Genomic DNA, 9,437 nt, shown 5'->3' with positions numbered 1-9,437 from the left:
GCGTATGAATCTTCTTAGAAAGTTGATCTTCCCCAAAAAGGCTTGTAGTTCTTTAATGTTTCTAGGGTGAGGGACTTGCAGAATAGCCTGTATTCTGTCTGAATCAATTCTAATGCCTTCTTTAGAGATGATATGGCCCAATAATTTTACTTCTTCTAGGCCAAACAATGATTTCTTTGGATTTAGTGATATACCATATTTTCTGCAAATTAAGAATACTTGCCTGAGATGATCTAGGTGTTCTTGATATGATTTGGAAAAAGTTGTAAGGTCATCTAGGTAAATGACTAAAAAGTCATGGATCTCTTTAGCAAAAGCAATATCCATGGCTCTTTGAAAAGTTGCTCCTGCATTCTTGAGTCCGAAAGGAATTTTCACATATTTGAATGTCCCCCAAGGGGTTGTGAAAGTAGTTTTATCTTGGTCATTCGGGTGCATTAGGATTTGATTGAAGCCTGAGAATCCATCTAACAATGATATCCTTGAAGCACCCACTACCCTTTGCAGAATGTGATCCATTTTGGGTAAAGGGTAATTATCCTTTAAAGAGACTTTGTTCAAATTTCTCAAATCAACACACAGCCTAATCTCCCCTATTTTCTTTCTAGTGGGCACTAAATTTGAAACCCATTCTGAAAATCTGATTGGAGCTATAATTCCAGCTTCATACATTCACTTAACTTCTTTCTCAATCAAAGGAAGCAGCACAGGGTTGACCCTCCTAAGTTTTTGTTTGAAAGGTTTTTGGTTTTCTTTGAGAGGTATGGTGTGTTGGATGACTGCAGTGTCATAAGACTTTAGGTCCTCATAACTCCATGCAAAGACATCTTGAAATTCTTTGAATAGTTCAATATACTTGAGTTTTTGGTCAGGAGGCAGAGCTTGGACAATTTTATCATTTTCGGATTCTCTGCAGTTCCTAAATTATAGTCCTCAATTTCTGCATTTAATGGTTGCATTTTAGGTTTCCTGGAGATGTCATTTGAGTCAAAAATGTCCTCTAGAGGAGTGAGGCCTGTAGGTAGAAAATTATCCTTTAACTCAATGACTTCACATTCTGCTCCAATGGCATCCTCACATTCTTTTTCTTGAAGTACCTGTAAACCTGTTTTAGTGAACTTAGTGGGATGTAGAATTTGGTTTTCTATTTTAGCAGAAATATGTGTTTCGATTTTTTCTATTTGATTGCTTTCATCTATTGTGTTGGTATCCATTTTTGTGCTTGAGAACTCCTCCTTCAAAGTCAAGAAATTGTTGATTTGTGTGTCATTTTCAAACACCTACCAGTTTTTAATATTATCTGGTATAGCAGGTCAATGTTTGATTTTGGCAGTGAATCAGTGATTGGGCTTAAATGGAAATTTGCAAGTGCTTGCAAAGGTTGCTAGACTGTGAGCATGCAAATTTTGATTCTTTGGAATTTTGGTCAATTGGGATTCAAGAAAGGTGTTGAGAATTTCCATTGTAGCAGCTCTATATGATCTCAACCTAAGATCATTTGTAATGAAGTTACCCTTTATTTGTTGAATGATGAGGTCAGAATCTCCCAAAATTGATATTTGATCTGCACCTAGGCTTTTGATCACTTTGAGCCCTAAGAGGAGGGCTTCATATTCAGCCATGTTGTTAGTGCATCTGAAATTCAATCTATATGCATGTCCCTCAGTGTGGTCATCCTTCATATTGTGTATCCAAACCCCTGCCCTTGCTCCTAGCTTATTAACAGATCCATCAAACTCTAGATACCATAAGCTTTCTTGATTTGAATAGGTATTAGGAGCTTTTTCAATTTGTTCGGCAGACATAGTTGGATTTTCAGTCTCATGGGATTCCTCATATGTGACTGTTAATTTATTGTTCTCCTAGACTTCTTGAATCTGAAATGTGGATTCTTTATCTAGGAATTCATCCTGACTTAAAGCCACAATTTTAACATCAGTTGGGGTTTGAATCTCGGTGTTGTACAAGATAAAAGAGTCCATGTCTGAATGCATAGAATAAATTGGAAAGTTTTGGGGTTTTTCTTGACTACTTACCACATACTTCATCAAAGTTTCTCGATATAGCCTCTTAGGCTGGCCGAAGACTGAGATGGTGGCATAAGACATGTCTAGTTGCAAAGATCCTTGTAGCTTGGCACCCCAGGATCTAGATAACATCATTCCATACTTGGGTGGAATATCAGCTACCATCACATCCATCAAAATTGTCTTGGCTGGATATTGGACTAATGACACACACAGATCCTTGATTAAGCCTAGACACCGGACCTGACTGGAATAAAAGGAAAATAGGTCTTTGTATGGCCTTGTGATATCTAGGTCCAACTTTTCCATGACAGATTTAGGCATTAGATTATGGGAAGCTCCTGAATCAAACATTGCATTGTGAAGCACCTTTTCATGAATGTTTAAACTTACATAGAAGGGAGGGACCCCTCCATCTACTGATTTACCATTTGCTTCCAGGCCAAATATAAGTTCTGGTTGATCATCAAGGATATTCACTGAATCTTTATTTTCTGAAATTTGTAATGATCTGCTGATTTGTTCTCTAAAAACTTCATGCCTAGCCAATTCAGATAATGGGATGGCTACTTTTAACTTACTTATTTCAGCCTCCATATTAAAGGGTTTTTCTATTTGTATTTTGACATTTTGGGCAGCAAGGTTGTGTTTTTCAACTAAGTTTTCAACAACTGCCTCTTTTACTGGAATGTTATGATGAGCTGGAGTTACTTGCACACCATCTTCCAAAGGTTCCTCTACAATTTCTCTGAGTGGAGAGATAGATGTAGAGCACTATTTTGATTTATCTTTGTCTGAAACATCTTCAACTATTAGACTATTTGGATTGGAAGTTGATTTAGGGATAATTAGTATATGAGAGTCCTTGAGTTTAGTTTTGGTAGGTTTCTTGATTGTATTCTGCTTGGGATCATCAGGGATGTCTATTCTCCTACTTCTCAAGTTATAATGCTTGTGGACTTCATACATAGCTGTATCATACCCTTGCTTAAAATCAAAGGATTCCCCTGATTGCATTTGAAACTGACTAAGAGTATGAGCCTCTTGATCTTCTTGAGTTAGGAAAATTGATTGTCCACTATTGAGACCCATTAGGTTAATGTGGGGGTCCTCTGTTGGTTCACTAGATGTGGAGGCTTCTGCATAGTTTTCTTGGAAGGGGGGCCTTATGTTTTGGTCTGGACCAAATTTTCCTACATTGGGATTTTGATTTTTTCTAAAGTTTAGATTTCTTGCATTACTGTTTGGTTGGCCTTCCCATGAAGATTTCCTCTCAATAGTTTCCACTCTATCTCCTGGCTTGTCCATGCCTTTAATGATTGCATCAAGTTTTTGTTCAAAGGCAGATGGTTCTTCTTTAAAAGTTGTTCTTCTTTCAGATCTAGCTCGATTTCGTTTAGAAATCAGATTCGCTTCAACGCTCACAGCTATGCTCTGCATATCTTTGAGGCTAGGAGGAGCTCTCTCCCTGAGCTGGCAAGCCATGTCTGAGTCAAATCCATCAGGGAATTTGATCAATGCTAAGTCTGGTGGTGGTCTAAGATTTATTGGAATAGCAAGCTAGGTATTGTTGAATCTGGCACAATAATCTTGGACACTTTTCTGTGGGTCTCTTTTCAAGTTCGCATATTCTATTAAGATGTGTAAAGGGTCTTTTTTATTTTCCCACTTGTTCAGGAAAGTCTGATAAAGGGCATCTGGATTAACTATTGTGTTTGCAGGGAGTGACCTAAACCAGAACCTTACATCACTAGTCAAGCTCTCGACAAAAATTTTCATACTGACATCATCATCATCAATATCATAGTTTTCAAAATAATCTGTCATCTTCTTGGTATGTTGTTGAGCAGTGTAAGTGCCAGTACCATCAAAATAGGTAATTTTGCTCTGATAATCCTATGGCATAGCCCCTGGATTGGCAGGAAACTACAGGGGAGCATATCAATTTGCCATATTAGCAGGAAAAGGTGGGACAGCTGGAAGCACCGGGATAACAGCTGAGATAATGGTGAAATGGAAGAAGCTACAGCAATAGGAAGAAAGGCTTGAGATTTTACTATAGTGAGTTGAGTTTGAATAGGTTTCTGCTATGGTGTTTCAAGATTTGAATCAGTAGAACCCTCTTGATTTTCAGGTTTCCTAAGGCTCTTAGGAATCAAATTTGGATTGTCAAAAATAGCTGGAGGATTTGGGTCTGGGTTTGACCTAGTGTAACGAGTTTTCTTCTTTGGAGCCAGCCTCTAAAAATGTTTTGGGTATTTTCTGTGAATATTTGGAGGGCACAAGTTTTGACAATATCTTGAAGGAAGCTCCTGACATGTAGGAGGAGTTGGGCTTTCCTTCAGCTAGGTCTGAAACAAGGATGGCCAAACAAATCTTTGAGACAACTGTTTAAAATCTAAAGCTAAAATGGACTTAGACTGAAGTAGCTTTTATTTACTCTTATGATTGCATAGCAAAGACAGTTTCAAAGGTTTCCTGGCTAACTTCAAACTCCATCTGTAGCTTTAGAAACTAGACAGTAGTAACAGATATTCATTCAGTTCCCCAGTGGAGCCGCCAATGATGTTATCACTTAGGTTTTTCCCCAAAACTTGTGAGAAAAGGGAATACGACCGAGGTAACCACTAACCAATCTTTTAGATACAACTTCTAGCCAAACTACATCCAAAGAGGGCTCTCTCTTTATAATTTAACTTTGTTTTCTGAAGTATTTTATGCTAGTTATGATGTGCAGGGTTTTGTTTTAAGTTTGTTTGGATGGTGATTTTAAACAGAGCTGGGATGCAAGTCTGAAACAGTTTATTCCATTAGGCAAATGGAGTCTATGAAGATGGCCTACTGAGTGTGTTTCTATTGTAAAGGGCAATACTACAGAGCAAGATAATCAATTTTTGCAACAATATTGAAATCTAGAAATTGATGGAATGTAAGCCAGTGGGTGAAGGGCAGTCAAGAATCCTTCATCATGATGACAGAGGGAAAGTGCATGAATATTATCAAGGAGTAGTAAAGAATTCCTTGGCAATTTTCAAAGTGAAAGAATCAGTGGAAACAGAAGCATCTAAGAATTCATGTTTATCCTAATTCTGAAGAAAACATAAATAACAACAGGGATTGAACACAGAGTGTATTTAAACAAGTTCTGGGTTATTCTTTTTCCTTGTTACTAAGATTATGAAACATATATGAAATTTGAAAACATAGAAAACACAAAACACAGTTTAGAACAACTTATTGATCCATAGAAAGACACGGGAATTCTGTAGCAGAGCCTAGAACATCAAATCCACATTCAGACGGTCCAACAGCAGTGCACTTCAATAGCCTTTGTATTAAAAAATCTCAGAGCTACAACGTGGTCCAAAGAGGAAAATCACCAACCCCGAATACATTTCTTAGGGAGGCATTTATAGAAAAGAGAGTTACAAAATATCTTGTGGATAAGATATGAAGCAATAACTTCCTTCACCTACTCTGACAAGGGAGTAAATGTAGAAATGAATGTAGGAGTAATTGTTGTTGTGCTGGATGCTTTAACTGGTAAGATATTTTTGACTTTTTAATTCAGGAAGTCGGCTGGTAGCTGTGTCTTCACTTTGCATTCCTATGTTGTTGTCATGATCCTTTCACCTGCTCTTGATTCCGATTTAATACGTTCCAGTCCTCAGTTGGCCTCCTTCCTCTATTGTTTTCATCTTTATTATATCTGCCACGTGTCTTGTTATTTGACCAAATGTAGATAAACAGAAAAATCCAAATTACCTTGGTAAAATTTCCAGCATGCTCTGCCACCATTGGTCTGTTAGCAACTGATGTCTTTGTATTTTTACAAGTGTTTCATCAGCTTTAGTATACCTATAGAAGTTGGGCTTGACTTCAAAAAGATGATTTATTTCATGTTCAATATAGAAATTTTTTTCCAATTTGTCATATAAACTCTGTCTGGAGGGAGGTCCCGTGTCTTCTGAAGTGCTTGATGATGATGTGATCTGATTTGTAACATATGTGTTTACCCTGTGAGCATATTCTTGATGTGTTAACAGTCTTTGATTACTAGTTAGTAAACTGGTTGACCCTTTTGTTGCAAGACTGTAAACTTCTCTATGAAAGCATTAATCTCCATCCACATTTCTTGGCACTTCCTTTCCAAAGTCTGTACAAAATTCCTCATTGTTAGCACATTTTTCACTGTCAAAATGGTGCATATTCTGTCCGCGGTCTCCAAAGCTGCTAGCTGTTCTTTAGTATGAGTATTCATAAAATGGATCAGTCTATTGGCCTACTCAGGCATGTTTCCCAATGATGCCCTGGCCCTTTGAATTTCCACTTGGGACCTTTCTATCAATTCTATTTGTTCATGGATTGTTTGAATTGATTGCCATTGGTCAGTGATAGACTGGCCAATTTTGGTCCACAAAATCATTTTGATGTCTGCTAGAGGTTTATGCAAGGTGAGATCTTTTTCCAATGATTTCACCTTGTTCTCCAGGGTCTTTACCTCTCTAGTTTTCTCTGCCACTATTATCTTTGATTTGTCATAGCTTACCTCTAGTTTGGCCAGTTTTTCTTTTGCCTCTTTAAGATCTGACATTTGGGCTTCTAACTCTTTTACTACTTGCATCATTTCTTCCATCCTCGTGCTGGTCTCTGGCCCTATTGTTGCTGCTGCTGAAGCATCTGTGTCTGATGTACCTGTTGTTGATGTTGGCACAGTGGGAGGGATTGCTGCTGTGTCTATGGGGGGAGCAGTGATAATTGTTGGAGCTGTTTCAGGTGGCTGGGAGGTCGACTCTCCCTGCTTGGCTTGCAATGCTTTCTCCAACTCTTGCTCTGTTTGAATTAGCCTTTGATTCATCCTCATCAACAAATCCATTACATCTTCTTCTGCTTTTTCTTGTGCCAATTCTATTGTTTGTGGATGCATGGTGATAGGCAACTTCAATTTCTTCCTAAGTGCAGCAATATCTTCCTCCTTCTTCTTTATCAGTGCTTTGATGCCCTTGGCATCCTTGGGATCATGTCCCAGCTCAATAATTATCTCTTCTAGGGTCTTTATTCTGTTGTCTTTGGCTAAAGAAGATATCTTTTCCAAATCCAATTGGGCAGATGTATTACTTAATGACTCTTTCAATTGGTGGGCCAACATTGCCTTGTCTGCCAATGTAGCATAGACCATTTCACCAGTTTGTTTGTGCAATTCTATCTGGTCCATTGGGTGTATATCTTTGGCAAGGACCTCTAGATTGGTCCTTATGTAGTCAGCTGCAGACTGTGGTTGCTGAACCTTAGGCTTAAAATGAGTTAAGATCATTTTCTCCTCCTTAATGTCGTACGCTGCCATTAATCTTTGCTGTTTGGAGGGTGTCAATTTGAGAAATTGATCATAAAGCTGAATTCTCAATGACTCATTTTGGGCCTTAATCTCCATGAATGTTTGTTTAATATCAGATTGTTTCTTACTTTGTGACCTTGAGGAGGAAACTTCCATACCATGTTGCCTCTCCATTTCTTGCCTGTGAGAGCTGGTGGATGTCTGTTGGCCGATGGCCCTCTCTCCTCTTGTGCTTTATGTGATTTCTTCAACAATTTCCTCTTCAGGTAGAGGATCTACCCTTTTCTTTTTGGCCTCTGTCTATTTTGTTGATCCACTTGCAGGTGTGGTCTCTTCTTTGTCTCTTTTCTTACTTCTTTCCTCATTAAGAGGCGTCTGTAGTGCTGGTACTTTTGGTGCCTCTGTCTGTAGTGAAGGGGCTTGCCCTTGACTGTGTTCCTTTGAGGTAGTTGGCTGGTCTGCCATTGTTTCTTTCTCTGTAACTACTATCTCCTTGCCCTTTGCTATCCCTGTTGTTGGTGTAGTCCTTTCTTGGGCAGCTTGTTGTGAAGTTGCAGCAGCTGATGTGCCTTCTCTGGTTTGCTGTGGTATTTTGAATGACACCTACCCAAAAGAATCTAATTCAAGAGTTTTTTCCATATTTTTCATAGTTTGTTCCATTTTATCTTCCTTAGTGAGCTGTTCAACTAGTGTGCCCTCCACCCACTCATCTTGGTTGGAAAATTGTTCTATTTCAGGGATGCTGCAATGTTCATAGGGTTCCAACCTATATTTTATCCTTCTTGCATTGATAAAGCCGTTTGGGTCATAGGGTACCCACCAAAAGCTTCTCTTTAGTCTGAGTGTTTGACCCAATATTTCATCAGCATCCTTCCATCCCTCTATTTTGTTCATGACATAGGGGCCTAACTGGTCTCTCAGTTTCAACTGATCCTTTTTCTTTGTGCTATGGAAATGAGTCAAATCTGAATTGATAAATTGCCTGAAATATTCCAAGGCAAACAGTCTCATTGGCACATATCTTGGCAGCCTGTAGGGGCACAGCTCACAACCATATATCCTGATAACAGTGTGATTTTGGTAAAAGTACCAGTCACCTATTTTATAGTTTTTGGAGAGCTGTAATATCTTTTGCATATCATATGACAGTCTAGGAGGAGTTCTCATCAGGAGAGAAGAGACTGGGTATACAAACATATCAATAAACTCACAGTAAAAGTAGGGAGAGTTGCGGACTTCATGAAATATTGAGGTCCAAAAAATCACAGACCTCTTTTCCCCTTTAGGGTCCAAATTTCTGATGGGGAATTGGAAACTATCTAGCTGATAATATAAGAACAGATGATAGATATAGAATGAATACTTAAAGACTCCCTCCCTATCTGGATTCAACATTTGGTCATGTATCTTTTTGGCAATGAATTTGGCATAGTTGTATTTGACAGCAGGGGGCTGCCCTGATGTAAATATAGACATTAAAACCAATATGGTTTCATCAATATGTTCACTTGTCTTGAACCCCAAAACAAAAGATATCATATCAACAACTAATCTACCCACTTCATTGAAAGATGCATAGTGAAAAGGAGGTGGCTCTTTAGGCTAGCGATCTTTTCTCATAAATACTTGGGCAATTCAGGTTATCTCTGAGCTGGAGAGTTTGGGACCTTCATCAAGCAAGAATTTCGTAGTAAAAAAAACTGAAGCTAAGTTGGTTTGAAGTTTAGCATTTGATTTATGGAGTTAGGAGTTATATGAAAGAGGGTAGTTCCAGATGGAGTTTTGACTGCCCTTTGAGTTGGCTCATAGTTCTCACAACAGAGGTGAATTATCTCCGGGAAAATATTGAGAGAGGGGAGGTAGTATATGGGTAGATTTGATTCCCATATGCCATAAAAATCCTTTTGGCTTAGGTAACTATTTCTGAGCTCACAGAATGCTTGCAGATGGTTTTGTTAGCCAACTAAGTCTTGGATTTGATAATCTCTATCAGCTAGGGGTAGATGTTCCAATTCCTTGTGGGGTGCATTGAGAGGAGTGATATTTAAGGCTACTGGACCTTCCATAGCTCAATT

Source organism: Pinus tabuliformis, chromosome 5_2, assembly GCF_031772625.1.
Source record: "Pinus tabuliformis cultivar Carrire ecotype Pingquan chromosome 5_2, CPIR1, whole genome shotgun sequence".
NCBI classification, from domain to species: Eukaryota; Viridiplantae; Streptophyta; class Pinopsida; order Pinales; family Pinaceae; genus Pinus; species Pinus tabuliformis.
Note: the sequence above shows the minus strand (reverse complement) of the source record.